Below are 15,553 nucleotides of genomic sequence, written 5' to 3' on the forward strand. Positions count from 1 at the left end.
ATTATGGGAGATGTAGTCAGGTCAAGCAGTTAAAATGTCAAATCTCAGAGTAACAACCCAAAAAAGCTTAATAGAGTATAAAATCATTTACAAAGGCAGATATTTATTACTGTGCAATTAATATCACAGACATGAAATAATACAGTGTTGCACTGTTTCACCTCACAGATGCGCAACGTGTAGAAGATGTGGATAGCGATTCCCCAGACATGCAGGACACCAGCGCAGGTGAACAGATGGACACACCTGTGGTGCAAATAAATCCCTCACGTCCAACAAAGTCACGCAGGGCTACTGTTCCATCCCTAGTCACCATGGAGTGTGAAGATGATGAGGCTGATGCAACACCAGGTGGCAGCCATGGCCAGACAACTTCCATCACAAAAACACAACCACAGGTCCCCAGAACTAATCACAGAGCCCGGCGTAGGAGAGGAAGAGCACTCAGGACACAGCAGGAGGAGCAACCAAGTGATGTCTGGGGTGGTCTTGAGGGACAGATGCTCCGTATGCAGCGCCTGCAGACAAAAAACACACGATTAGTACAATTGCAAGTTGGCAAGATGGCTAGCAACATAGCAGTACTGTCAGAAAGTGTGCAGCAACTGAGCAAGGTGATGCATGAGGGAAATGTATCCCAGAAGAGACAGCATCGTCAACTAATGCTGCAATTGAAAATGTTTGCTAAATCAAACAATAGATTGGCCACGACAACTGCACTGCTGGCGCGTAGGTCTGTGACCATGCAAACTGAAATGTGCCATTGGAGCGGCGATGTGGCTAAAGCACTGGACCAGGTCACCAATGCAGTTGATTTGCTAAATGCTTCCACAATTGCGGCCAACAATTCGACGCCCGAAGAGGGTAGTGAGGGTGGCTCAAGCCTAAGTAGTGTGGCAGTTCCAGTCCGCACTGCAGGAAGACGCAACACACGCAGCAGTACCCCCACCGCTTCCAACATAACGGATGACAATGCTGGGTCTGACAGGCGTCTGGGTGTTCGTGGGAAAAAGCGCTAGACTGGCATGTACAAGTGCATTCCACTATGGTGACGTAACCATTTATTTGGATTTGACTTTTCACAGACTGACAAGTGAATTGACATTTGCAAACCACTTATGTCCATTGCACTGGTCAGATTACAAGTGTGCTTGAACACTCATGGCAATTTTATTTAATTAAAGAATACTTTGATAGCAATAGTCAGTTTCTGTGTCATCATTACTCACCTCAGAAATAATTTTGTGTGATGTCAAATCTTCTCCTACGCCCTTCTGCTGCGCCTGCCCCTTGTGCTGCATGGTGTTGTGGCACTTGCTGGTTCCCATCCTCCGAATCGCCGTCAGACACCTCGATGTCCATTCCTCCCCTTGTCGCTATGTTGTGCAGCATGGCACATGCCGCTACTATCTTGCAGCATTGTTCAGGGTTGTACTTCAGTGCTCCACCGGTCTTATGTAGACATCTGAATCGGCTCTTCAACAGCCCAAATGTGCGCTCTATGATGTTCCTTGTCGAAATATGTGCTGCATTGTACCTCTGTTGATTGGCAGTTGTGGGATTGAGGTAAGGCGTCATTAGGTAATTACGCAAGGCGTATGCGCTGTCACCTACATGTAATGGAGCAAAGAGTCAGTGGCAGCTTCACATTGACATACGTACAATGACAGTGATAAACTATAACACATATTTACCAAGCAGATGTCCCTCTCCAAATTCTCCCCTGACAAGACGGGTGTGTATGCCACTTTGCCTGAAGATATAAGAGTCATGTGCACTCCCTGGAAATTGCGCAACAATGTCAGTGATAATGTTTTTGGCATTGCAAACGACCTGAATATTGAGGGAATGGTAACATTTCCTATTTCTATATATATATTCCTGTGTTGCAGGGGGACATATTGCAACGTGGGTGCAATCAATACAACCCAAAACATGTGGGAAACGAGCTATCTGGTAGAACTCCTGTTTGGTTTTTGCAAGGTCAAGCGCGGTGGTAGGGAACTTGATATGAGACCCGATCACGGCCATCATGGCATCAAGGAATGCTTTCAATATTCTTGAAAGTGCGCTTTGTGACACACCTCCCGCAACAGCAATGACCCCCTGAAAACTGCCTGACGCCAGAAGGTGTAGGCAACATAGGACCTGCACATGCGTTGGGATGGCATTGGTCCTACGTGTCTGTCGTTGCATTATGGGGTCCAATTCATTGATTAGATCATGGATCATTGCTGCATTGAGCCTATACTTGTCGTATATCTCATCCTCTTGCTGGCCTAGCAAAGTTATGCGGACTCTGAAGATGCGCTCATTCATTCGCCTCCGTCTCTGTGCGGCAGCCTGCAGCCTCATCCTCCTCGCCATCAGGTAAATCCCTGCCATTGTGAACAGTGCTGGCTCATTCTGGGTGTGTTTAAATGGGTTTCAGTTGGTTTTCACCTGTCTGTGATTTGCACTCATGATTACCACCTGGTTGTGATCCTTCTTATTTAGCGATCGCTAATTTGCGATTTTCATGGAAATCGCTATTTGCGATTTGTCATGCATACATTTAGCGAATCGTTGTTTGCGATTCGCTAATTGGGACACGCTAATACCGATTCGCTATTTGATTCGCAGAATGTTTTGCGATTCCTTATATTTGCGAAAAAATGGATTTTCGCAAATATACAGTTGATGCATTTCAACACTGACTTTTGCGATCGCAAACGGCCTATTTTTGCGATTCGCACCGTTTGCGATCGCAAAAAGGTTTGATGCATGTGCCTGTAAGTGCCTTCTGTGAATACGAAAATGGTAGTAGGTTTAGGATTTTGTCTTAAGTTAGTTCTGTGGATCGGGCCCCCAGAGTGGGGCTGCAGCAGGGACCATGGTGCCAGTGTCCTTTCATGTTTGGGGGCCAGATCTTCTCTAGAAGTCCCGAAGTGGGACTTGGGGGCATTAGTGGTTCTAGCCTGAAAGGGGCTAGAGGCCCCCCAGCGCATTGCGCCCTTGGGTGACCGCTGCATTGGCAGCTGAATTCCTACTGCGCTGGACGTGGGGCATTTGCTTGGGTGACAAGGAGGGGCTCAGGAGGCACGCTGGTGACAGGGCTCCTTTGCACAGCTGCCCAGCAAGTAGTGGGCAGCTGCCACGTTTAGGCCTGATCTTTTGCTTTGCTGCTTCTGCTGCGTGCGCAGCCAGCCTGGACATTCTGGACATCGGGCATTTGAGCCCCTGTGAGAGGCCAGTTGGCCTGGGGCCTGGTTCAGTGTGTTGTGCCCCCGATTGGGGCACACTGTTTTTTTTTTAAGCTAATCTGTTGCCTAGGGTGTTTACGCTTATGATGCCTAATTTGATGCTATGGTGTTTATGCATAATGTATTTAATCCCTGAGGTTTATGCAGAATATGTCTTAGGCCTAATGTGAAGACTATTGCACATTGCACATTGTAATTTACGTTGCATGATCTAGGCCCTAGTTCAGTATTTCACTAGTAGTTACTGGTTGTGCGCTACATTTACTATTTTGTTCTACATTTACAATTGGTGATTTGTGATGGTTGTGACAGTGGCTCCATTGGCCCTGTCGTGTGTAAATAGTTCCCTGTAGATACTGCCCAGTGCCAGTTGGCACAGTGTATATTATGTGATTATGATCTAATGTGTTTATTATAATACAAAGGCTATTTTTATATATAACCTTGTGTGGAGTTCCTTTTGCGGCGTGCCTGGGGTGTTGTTGCTGTGTGCGTGCGCAAACGCTTTACACATCGCCTCCGGGATAAGCCTGACTGCTCGTGCCAAGCTACCAAGGAGGTGAGCAGGGGTTATCTTTGGCGTGTAACTTCCTTGCCCTGACTAGAGTGGTGGTTTCTGCCTGGCTTTGGCGCAAGCCTTAGCCAACCAGAAATCCCATTTCTAACATTGGTGATCAGCGGTGGGATTAGGACTTGCGTTTGCGCAGTACCACAGCGACAACTGGCTGCACTACAAAACTCTGCATTTAGATAATCACGTGTTTGGGGATTATCGTTCTGTGTTTCATTTTAATTCTTCTCCTAAAAGTGTCATTTTTGAATTGTGTACTTTTGCTTCAGCTCAGACACCTAGGTCCCTTGTGTTGCACGTGTCCCTGAGCGTCCTGCCAAAATGGAGTCTGCTTTTAATTTCTGTGGTCTGTTTAGATACAGTATGGGAGAGTTGGTTGAGTTTTGTGAGGAGAGAGATATAGCAGTGAGTGGTTCTGACTCCCAGTCAAAACTTAGGGAAAACCTGATCCAATGGCAGAAGGATGAATGGGAACGTGAGCACAGGGAAGAGGAGAGGGCCTGGGCCGCACGCCAAGAGGGTAGTGGGTCTGAGAGGTGCCCTGAGGAGTCTGAAGAGGAGGAAGAAAGTGACAGGACAGGGACGCCAGTAGATAGTGAGGACCCCATAGATAGGGAGTCCTTTGCTGGGTCCAGTGTCAGGGGCAGCGTCCCATCCCTTTCCATGTCCCCAGAGGAGTGGGTAGATGGGAGGGAAGAAAGGGATTATCAGCTGGCGTTGGAGAAGCTCAGGTGAGAGCATGCCAAGGAGATAGCGCAGTTTGGTGTGGAGGAGAAAAAGTTTGAGACCGAGATGGTCTTAGTACAGGAGAGGATGGCGGAGGCTGAGAGGGCCTTCGCCAGGGAGAAATTAGCTTTGGAGGGTAGATTATCCCCTGAGTGCCGTTGTAGTTTTCTGGATTCCCCAGTGAGGGTGGGATCCAGTGGTGGCAGCAATATGGAGTCCAGTGCAGAAAGTCCCATTCCCAGTTCCCAGGGTATGATACCTTGTTCCCAAGAGGAGGAGTACAGGTTGAAGTTCAGGGGCAGTAAGAAGCTGTCTCACCAGGATTGGGGGGATTTTGTAGATGAATGTCATGATGCACTGGCTGATTGGGTGATGGTTAATACGCTAGAAGATTTGGACGGAATGTTCAATCTGGTTATCAAAGAGCAGATGCTCAGTTGTTGTTTTCCCGGGTTGTGCCAACACCTGTTGGAGTGTGGGTTCGCTAGTCCATGGGCCCTTGCAGAGGAAGTAGACCGCTGGGAAAGTGCCCAAGGTTCTGATGAGACATGGGAAAGCGATTCCAAAAGTAGTGGCTCAGGTATCTTCCAGCCCAGAGTGGTGGAAGCGGTTCAGAGTAGCCCAGCTAGGTCCCAATGTAGCGAGAGGGGTGTAGGGGTTCACGTCCTGTCTCAGGGAAGTAGGAGTGAGTGTGAGACTGAGTGTGCCCAAGTGCCCGAAACCCTGTCTCAGAACCTGGATGGTTTCTTCAGGGAACACCAGGTTGGGGGCCTATGCTGTCCTGTTAGTCCATTTGAGGAGGATCACCTAGTGTCTAGGGTAACTGGAGCGTCTCTAAATAGAGCTCCAGTGGTTCTAGTGTCTGGCGGTGCCGCTCCAGTAGGGAGGGTAGAGAAGTTCGAATTGAGGGGTGAAAGGGGGACGTGTTCCCCAGTGGAAGAACCAGTGGGTCAGGGACCGGCCAGTACGGCTGAGTTCCCTTGGAGTGACCATGGTGACACCACTTCTGTTCTGGGGAATCTTCGCGCACTGTCAGGTGGACAGGGGGCGGGAGATCTGTACCAGGCAGACGGTCACGCAATATATGAGTCAGGTGTTACCCTCGGGGGGATACTGTGTGAGTCTCCAGAAGTCCTGGCGTGCCAGGCAAGTACTCTGCCAAAGGGTTTAGACCCAAGGTTGGGAAGCCAGGTTCAGGGTCTGCTTGACCTGGAGGGAAGGACAACTGTAAGCAGTGTCCTGACCGATGTAGCTGCTAGGGGCACCACTCCAGTTGGGAGGGTGCCGGACTCTGGAAGGGGGTGCAGAGGGAGGGAGTCCTCGCCCCTGACCCCAATGCAACCTGAGGGGTTAAACCCTAGGTTGGGAGACAAGTTCTTAGAAAGAGGTCCTGAACTGGTGGGAAAGTTGTGTTATGAGGGTGCCTCTCAGACGAAGAGAGGGTGGAACCCTAGAAGAAGAGGTAGGGGGAGGAGAACCTCGCCCGTGACTGTTGGTCAGCTTGAGGGTACAGACCCTAGGCTGGAGGATCAGTGGCAGTTTAGAACTGCCCTGATGAGGGGTAGAGTGGAGAACGGTTACTATATGCCAGGGGTTACTACCCCCCACTCTATGGATAGGCAAGGACCAGTGGTATCTGGATGGCCTATGAGTACCAGTGGGGTAGCCCAGTTGGTCCGCAGAGCTTTTACAGAAGGAACAACATGGGTTCAGGGTGGCGTAGAACCGGAGGGTGTCCCTGCCGTTGCGTGCCCGCGTCCGTGTTCTATCGCCCAAAGCAGGGAAGCCCATCACGGTGGTGATTGGTCTGCCCTGCCTTTTGGCTGGAAGGGGGTTATGTTGGACTTGGCCCTTTTGGCAGGTTCACCCCTAAACTTTTTGCCTTTTTATGTGACCTGATGTTAGTTGTTTTAGGCCTCTAGGCACTTTAGCACTGTGTCCCAGTGTAAAGTGCGTGCGCTCTGTGTTACATTTACTGAGACTGGCCTGCCCTCCCATAGGAATGCATGGGGGATATGTGTGTCCATGGTAGTTCCTGGTGTGAACGGAGTGCAGGGTCAAGTTTAGTATGTGCGAACTCGTAAGAATAAATGCTGCGCAATGATGTGCGCGGATTTATTATAACTTTAGGGGAAGTGCCACTTCTAGAAGTTGGCTCTTCTGTGTGCTGTGTGTCTGCCTGCCTGATGTGGAGTGCATGTCTGGCTTGTGATTGACAGGTGCTGGATGGTGTGGGGAAGTCCAGGAGTCAGGGTGAGTCAGCCCAGTGGTGAATAGAGAGATCTGCATGCAGATGGGAGGGAGGAGTTGCACCTGGGACCTGAATAGGGCTGTGCCTTCCCTACACAATGCTGGCTCCACCTCCTGTGATGCGTCTGATGTCCCTAGCCTGTCCTGTGAATAGGGAGAGGGGCTGAGCAAAACAAGGTGCTCCAGAACCAGTTGTAACTGGTTCTCCCCTTGCCCTACAGTTTGTGACAAAGGAAATGTGTGTATAAGAAGAGGCTGTGACCCCATGAAAGTGGTTCTCTCTCTGTGTTCCTAACTTGAGGGGGGCCTGCTGCTGGGTGCAAGGAGGTACCGCCACTGGGGACTGCCTCCCTGCCGGAAGGCCATGTGAGCTGGCCCTTGGGCCCAGCCTTTGCCCCCCACCCCTGAATTCTGAAAGACTTTCTCTGGATTTTGCATTCAAGCGCCTGGGAAGCGCTTTATTTTCATTCCTAAAAAGAAGCGCTCTATTTTTCCTGAGGAGTGCTTGGCTTTCCACTGCTGAAGAGGCGCATTGTTTTCCTGAGAAGCGCTTTTATTTTTATTTCTGAAAAGCGCTTTACTGTCCCAAGGAGCAGCGCTTCTAATTTCGGTGGCCGCACGGAGCTGCGATCCTTTTCAAAAAGGGAATCCCCAGCGTGGAGATTTTCTTGCAACTCTAATCATTTACGGTGCGGGAGCCCACCCCGCATTGCCTGCCGTTTTGATACCCCTAGTGGGTGCCCACCCCGCCATGGACCTTGTGGCATCGTGATACCCCTAGCGGGTACCCACCCCGCCAGGGACCTTTTTTCGTAAGAAAAGCGGGAGCCCACCCCGCATTATTGCCGCCTTCGGTACCTTCTAGCGGGAGCCCACCTCGCTTTATGCTAATTACCGCGGGTGCCCACCCCGCTTCCGGCGTGCCTTCAACTGCGGGAGCCCACCCCGCAATCACTCTTTGCTGATGGGACGATCACCACCGCGGCCCGGGGAAAGCAGGACGGCCGGCCCGGAAGTTAGGGACACTGCCTGACTGGAGGCGGGGCCGGCCGCGTATACCCAGGAAGCAGGGAGAGGAAGTGCCGCCCGCTGCTGGGGAAGCCGTCTGGAGCCTTGCGGGCTCCGGTGCCTGTGAGAGCAACAGAGAGGAGCCAGACCGGGCCTGAAGAGGACCGGAGCCTCAAGGGCTCCCAGCTGGTGTCCCACGCTGTGCCCGGAGACCGGACACGCCGCCAGAGAATCCAGGTGAGGAGGACTCCACCGAGGGTTGCATGTGAAAGGGGCAGCATCAGAGGAGACCGTAGGAGTCCCCGTAACAGCCCAGTGAGTGGGGCTGATTCCTGGTCCGAGGGTGTGGTACCTGAGGCCTGTGGGGCCAGTGCTTGTGTATTTTGGGCATCCTCCGCTGCCCCGCAACAGTGGGCAGCTGCAACGTTCTTGGACCCTCTTGCACCTAACCAGGAATCCGGTAGGGGGTGTATGTCGGGGCACATTGTCGGTGCCCGCCCCTTGAAGGTCCTGAGAGTCCTTCACAGCTGCCCCGCTAGACAGAGGGCAGCTGCAACGTTGGGGAATTTGTTACTTAGAGTCCCAGAGTGGTGCTGCAGCGGGGACCATGGTGCCAGTGTCCTTTCATGTTTGGGGGCCAGATCTTCTCTAGAAGTCCCGATGTGGGACTTGGGGGCATTAGTGGTTCTAGCCTGAAAGGGGCAAGAGGCCCCCCAGCGCATTGCGCCCTTGGGTGACCGCTGCATTGGCAGCTGAATTCCTACTGCGCTGGACGTGGTGACAAGGAGGGGCTCAGGAGGCACGCTGGTGCCAGGGCTCCTTTGCAAAGCTGCCCAGCAAGTAGTGGGCAGCTGCCACGTTTAGGCCTGATCTTTTGCTTTGCTGCTTCTGCTGTGTGCGCAGCCAGCCCGGACATTCTGGACATCGGGCATTTGAGCCCCTGTGAGAGGCCAGTTGGCCTTGGGCCCGGTTCAGTGTGTTGTGCCCCGATTGGGGCACACTGTTTTTTTTTTTAGGCTAATCTGTTGCCTAGGGTGTTTACGCTTGTGATGCCTAATTTGATGCTATGGTGTTTATGCATAATGTATTTAATCCCTGAGGTTTATGCAGAATATCTCTTAGGCCTAATGTGAGGACTATTGCATAGTGTAATTTACGTTGCATGATCTAGGCCCTATTTCAGTATTTCACAACTAGTTACTGGTTGTGAGCTAGATTTATTATTTGTTCTACATTTACAATTGGTGATTTGTGATGGTTGTGACAGTGGCTCCATTGGCCCTGTCGTGTGTAAATAGTTCCCTGTAGATACTGCCCAGTGCCAGTTGGCACAGTGTATATTATGTGATTATGATCTAATGTGTTTATTACAATACAAAGGCTATTTTTATATCTAACCTTGTGTGGAGTTCCTTTTGTGGTGTGCCTGGGGTGTTGTTGCTGTGTGCGTGCGCAAACACTTTACACATCGCCTCCGGGATAAGCCTGAGTGCTCGTGCAAAGCTACCAAGGGGGTGAGCAGGGGTTATCTTTGGCGTGTAACTCCCTTGCCACCACTAGAGTGGTGGTTTCTGCCTGGCTTTGGCGCAAGCCTTAGCCAACCAGAAATCCCATTTTTAACAATAGGGTACCACAATCCCAATGCGTATTGCATTGTAATCGGTTTTAAGGGGGAATACGAGTACAGCAGGAACCAAGACAGTGTAGTTGGTCACTGTAAGAGGACACACCATCGCAGAATAAATACTACATAGCTATCTTGAGCAACGCTAGACAGAACAGCCACTACAGAATGGAAACACAACTTAACTATTGTATTTTGACTTGTGATATTGCAGGATTTTTATGAATTTCTTTTGTATGTGCAGTAAGCAAAGGTTTCTGTTCTCAATACTAGCGCAGTTTGTGTCACCTTCGGTACCTGAGATAAGAAAATACTCCGCCCTATTTTGGGGTTTGTGAATATCTTGTAGGCGGCATTGACTCAATTTCTGGTAGCCTGGTACTGTAGCCTTGTGGTGAACATATTACTTTTTTTGCAAGGGACATATTCTAGGCTCTTAATAAATGTCTCCACAAAGAAACACAGTTCTTGTGCTCAGTGCACAACAGGCACATCAAACCTCAGAGATATAGGCTTGCTATTGCTTCCCCCAACAGCATCAGCACAGGATGCGGAATGCGGCTGCTGCATTGCGGATTCTAGTACATGTCAAATGGAAAACTAAAACAGTATTATATGTTGTGCATGACGCGGATGTGGTCAAAATAGCTTAGTGTACCAACGAAAATGGGCCTGATTCACAAAAGTAATCTGAGACAAAATCCTAACTTTACGGCTTTCGGTATTCACAAAGGGCATTTAGGAGTAGAAAAGTTAGGATTTTGTGGCAGTTAAATTTAAGTTTTACTTAAGTTAAACTTAAGACCAAAACTTAAGTTTAACTGAGACAAAATCATAACTTTACTACTCTTAAATGCCCTTTGTGAATACCGAGATCCGTAAAGTTAGGATTTTGTCTCAGTTAAACTAAAGTTTTGGTCTTAAGTTTAACTTAAGTAAAACTTGAGTTTAACTGAGACAAAATCCTAACTTTACTACTCCTAAATGCCCTTTGTGAATACCGAAAGTCGTAAAGTTAGGATTTTGTATCAGATTAGTTTTGTGAATTGGGCTGAATGATTTTAGTGACAATCCCCCTGCTGTATTTGGAGTCAGGTGGACCACCATGTTTCGTCAGCAATGTGCCCCGCTCATTCCACCGGATGAAACATTACACCAATGGCCTGACTGACTTGTGGTCATCTGTGTAATTTTACAAAAACAAACTCACTAAAACATGAAACAGCTTGCTGAGCACCTGCATAAAAATGGTGGCAGCTAAGCAAACTTTTAGGGGCATATTAACAAGGCGGCGATAAAAAATTATTGCCGCTTTTGTGGCTGTTTTCGGCCGAAAAGCAGCGATAATTTTATCGCCTTATCAGCAAAGACACGCTATTGCGTGTTTGGCTGATTTATCGCCCCTTACAACAACGCCCAGCTTTACATCTCTAATGAGATGCAAAGTGGGTGTTCCGTGCCAGAATAACTGGAGAAATGTCGCTAACCAACATTTCTCCAATTATCAAGCTGCACGCAAACAAGCAGAGCGATAAGAAAAGTAGCGCTAACCACAGTTATCGCTACTTTCCCTATGCCTGCTTGTGATCTGACTTAGCCATGTAATCCAATGGGAGGTGGATTACATGGCTAAGACCACCCTGCCCTATCAGCAAGGTATCGCTGGTCACAGTGTGATTATCGCTGGGTTTCCAGCGATATTCTCACTGTTTTCCAGCTAACGCATGGATTCCTATCGCTTGCGAGATAAGTGTTGTTGATAGCACGCTATCTCCGTGATAGAATCCAGCGTTAGCCTGCGATAATTATCCTTGCGCTGAAAGCGCTGAGCGATAATTATCGCAGGCCCTTGCTGATATGCCCCAGAGTGCCTTCAGAGGAGATGCTGTGGTGGCAGTTCCTGTGAAGGCACAGAAATCCCCACTAGGCTAGTGGAGATCTATGGCATTCGATAGTCTGCCACAGTGGTGGAAAAATGAGCTCTGCCACCCAAGCGGATTGCAGGCCCCCTGCCAAACACTAAATGTGTGACTTACTCTTCCATTCTCGATCTAACACAAAGTTGAATGCATACTGTTGAAGTAAATATGGAGGAGGCACACAGGTAAGTCCAATAATTGCTGTCCGCATCAACTGCCTCTCCAAGAATGACACGTCCCCGTAGAATCTCAAGAGAGAATTCCACAGCAAACACTCCATCCCCACGAGACACAGAGGAAAGGACAGAAGAACTGACAACATATCCCCTTTCGTTATAAAAAAAAAAGAAATAATTCATACAATAATGTACATAACAACAATACTGAAATAGAAGAGATGAGAAAAGAACATGACACTAACCACAAACCTAAAGGCTAAGCAGAAAAACAAATAAAGCATAACAAAATCAATGAGGTACCAGACATAACTTCCAAGTCATAACAAAATCTATAGACTTTTCTGGTACATGACAAAACTTAAGGTACAAGGCATACCTTTCAAGTCATAACAAAATCTTTAAATCTTTCTGGTACATGACGTAACCTTGGTTGTCTAAGAACAGAAGAACTAAGACCACCACCCCCACCCTTTTCCTTAATAACAGATGGTGAGACATGCTTTAGATCCAAATTATCACAGAAGATATCATTTATTTTCTTATACAAAGCTAATCTCCTGTAATTCCATTTTTGTCCATTCTCTAAAAGAACATGCCATTTATGAACTTCTTTCACCTCCATGGGGTCAGAAAACTTGTTCGGACCATGCTCTCTCCTACCCCACTTCACTTTGATTAAATCGCCAACCTCAATGTTACCAAAACATTCTGTCTTAGCAGCGCTTGTACTGCATTCATGCATCCAATGAGGTGTCAATTTAGTTTTAGGTGACCTTCCTCTCATCCTTGTCAATGGTATCTCATTGGTGACGCTATGCACTGCAGTGTTGTAAGCCCAAACCATGTCCTGTACACACTTTGAACATTCTGCCCTCCTTGTATAGCCATTTGAATAGCACCCTTGACAACCCTGTTCATACATTCTACCATACCATTTACCTGAGGGTTGTACAAGGAAGTACACAAATGCCTTATGCCATTATTCATGAGAAAGCTACGCAAGACGTGAGAACTTAACTGTGTACCATTGTCTGTGCAAAAACAACAATTGATGGACAGAATGCAGAACAATGTCATACATTCACCCCAGTACAGAGATCTGGGCCTAAATCCATCGTTTTTTTGCTCACCATGCCATTCCAGTTTGACCCCTCTTCTGTGGAAATATGGATTTTTCTGATCAGTTATGTCCCCTATCTTGGACCCCAACGGTTTCATGTATGAATCACAAGTACATGTATGTTCCCTCCAGTTCCAGTTATAAAGACGCAAACACATGTGCGTCCACCGTCAACATGTCCTCTGTCAGATCCGCCATGAATAGGCCGGATATTCCATTCCTAAGTATGAAAGGCCACCGGCTTTATATGGTTCACTTATGCCATTTTACAGTCCAGGCAAGTAGGCCCTGATTCTGTCATCAAACTCTTCTTGCCTTCTGCCTCTGAAAGCTCCAGTCTGAGCCTGCATCTGCGACCATGAACTTTGTCTCATTCTCTGCGCGGCTCACGAAGCCTGACATCAGCCTGCTGTCTGCCAAAAAACTGTATTTCACCTTCGAAGTTATCTGCTCCGTTCCCTGCCCGATGCATTCCTGTCTAGCAGTTTAAGTAAACATTCTTCCAGCTACCGAGCAAAGGCTCGGCTTCTCTGTCTTTACGCAAGTAATTCATAGCCCTATTACTATGGAAGATTTCCGCCCTCGCATCTAGTGTAGACACTTAGACGCTTGTACACGCACTAACAGTCAGTATAGTCAGTATAGAATAAGATTCTACTCGAAGAGACCTCTCTTTTGGATAACTTAGTTCTTTAAACATAGGATGTTAGATATGATTTGGGATTAGGTTGACTTGACCCTCCAGACTTCTGTCGCCACATGTAGAGCTAAATGTCAAGTCCCCTTCACCCCCTAGTTGCACGTCAATTACACGTCATGCTGCTGCGCGCGCATTTCTGCCAAGTATTTCTGCTGACATTGCGAAATTCTTTCATGTAACCACCCTCTTATGACATCACATCTGATGACGTTCTTTCATCACTCCCAGTTACGCCTATTTTTGCTACGCACGAATATATTATCACCACTATCAATTGTTACGCCTCTTGTATTTGCTTCACTGTAATGCCTATTGTATAAAAGTAATTGATTGTCAATAACGTATGTACTTCACTTCCTGAACCTTCGTGGTGATGGAACTTGGAGCAACCGATTATAATCGACCATTGGAATAAAGCCCATTCCGAACCTCTAATACCACGGATTCTGCCTCTTATTTACTGAGCTAATTTATTATGTTTCTGTATCAAATTAAGTCCCGGTAATTAAATTATTTACCACATGAATGGCGCCCGAACAGGGACACTTTCTCATCTCACGCGCCGGCGGTGCGTTGCAGGCCCGGTCTCCTGCCACAGCTGGACGGACAATAACGCGTACCAGCAGGATTTCCTGTATCTCCCTCCGGTCAAGCGGGGGCGACTGAGGCTGCGATCAACACCCAGACGAGGCGGTGAGAAGTGCGAAGTATCCCGACCAGAGCCTAGCTGAGAGAGCAAGATCCGAGGTATACAGAGGCCCACCAGTTTCCGAAGTCCCAAGTCGAGTCCAGTGTCCGAAGTGTTCGAGTCGAGTCCAGTCCGGTTCAAGTTCAGTTCAGTTTCCGAGGCCTTCCGTTTCCGAGCTACCCGGTGAGTACCATTACTGGGGAGGCGTTCTGACGTGCACATAGGTTGTGCCGGTCAAGACGGGTTTGGGTACACAAATCCGGTCTGCACTGTTTCAGCAGTGTATCTGTACTGTTTAGCAGTATATCTAGTATATCAAGTATATACATTCAGAATAATCCAGTTAAAGTCGAGTATTATGTTTAGTGATTAAGTTTTCCTTAGATCGTCATTATCATCGTTGCTCAGTTAAATGTTAAATGTTAAATGTTTTAATAACGTTCTGCATATTGTGGTGTGAATGACTGTTCATTATTGTGTTTAATGTATTAAGTTTGTTCAAAATCAAGTATCAGATCAGTTTTCAATATGCCGCTCTTTTCGAAATTAAGACAGATCACAACAAGAAAAGGGGTACTCGAAGAAGCCGTTCCTATTCCTCCTAGGGACACTCCAGGGTACTTCATGTATCATAAATATGGCTTAGACGCTATATTATTTCTTGATTTATGGGTAGACTACACCAAGGAATTACCAGAAAGTCAGAGGTGGCCCGCAGCGGGGACCTGGGATGCAGAGTGCATCATGAAAGTAGAAGAAGAGTTATGGAAAAGGAAAGTCAGACAGTCACAGAAGGACGCCATTGAGTTATGGCGTAAAGAATCTCATAGACGTACAGAAAAAGCACTCCGACAGGAAGAGAGAAATAGAGAGAATTCAAATAAAATCCGAGAGAATATATTGATTGAAGAAGGTACACGAGTGAAATCAGAACAAGTAGACAGACAAAGAAATGCCCTTATGAATGGTATGTATCCCCTTCTGGCCGAAGGATTACCTAAGGCTACTCCAGAGATACCAAAAGACTTGCCAACCCCATTATTTCCAATAAAGGTACATCCTAAGGGGCATCCTAGAACCGCAGAAGATGTTTTTCTTTCCTCATATTTAGATGACGCAGCTCCCGAGTATGCTAATCCCGCCCCACATAGACCGCCTGCCAGGGAGGTTCAACGCCAAGATCCAGTACCCGTATCCCTACAGCAACAAGTTCTGACACAAGTTCCGGCAAGCACATCTGTTTCTGCATCTGTTCCTACAGCTACTTCTATAGCTGTATCCACACCTATAGTTGCTGTATCACGTTCAACGAATCCTTTCACACCCGATACCCCAGACGGGGCTACCGGAGGTGCTACCAATATCTTTTCTACGCCACCTAGAATAAATAAACTTACTTTTCAAGAGTCAGCACATTCACGTACCCCCAAACTCATAAATGCCCGTACGCTTAAGGAACTTCTTGTAGATTGTAGATATGACCCTGTGCCCGGCAAAGAGGACGAAATGATCATGGCATCATTACG

The 15,553-nt window shown here is 47.8% G+C and overlaps 1 protein-coding gene and 1 long non-coding RNA gene across 2 annotated transcripts in view; one reads left to right on the forward strand and one right to left on the reverse strand.

Annotated features, from left to right (window-relative positions):
- LOC146830648 (uncharacterized) overlaps nucleotides 1-15,553 on the forward strand; it is a 515,492-nt gene that overhangs the window by 76,540 nt on the left and 423,399 nt on the right. The gene's annotated exons all lie outside the window — the stretch shown is intronic.
- LOC146830649 (uncharacterized) lies at nucleotides 84-1,328 on the reverse strand. The gene is made up of 2 exons (XR_014961182.1): nucleotides 1,230-1,328; nucleotides 84-518 (listed from the first exon to the last, which is right to left on the reverse strand). It is a non-coding gene; the product is annotated as an uncharacterized LOC146830649 (long non-coding RNA).

Source organism: Triturus cristatus, chromosome 5_1, assembly GCF_964204655.1.
Source record: "Triturus cristatus chromosome 5_1, aTriCri1.1, whole genome shotgun sequence".
Taxonomy (NCBI): Eukaryota; Metazoa; Chordata; class Amphibia; order Caudata; family Salamandridae; genus Triturus; species Triturus cristatus.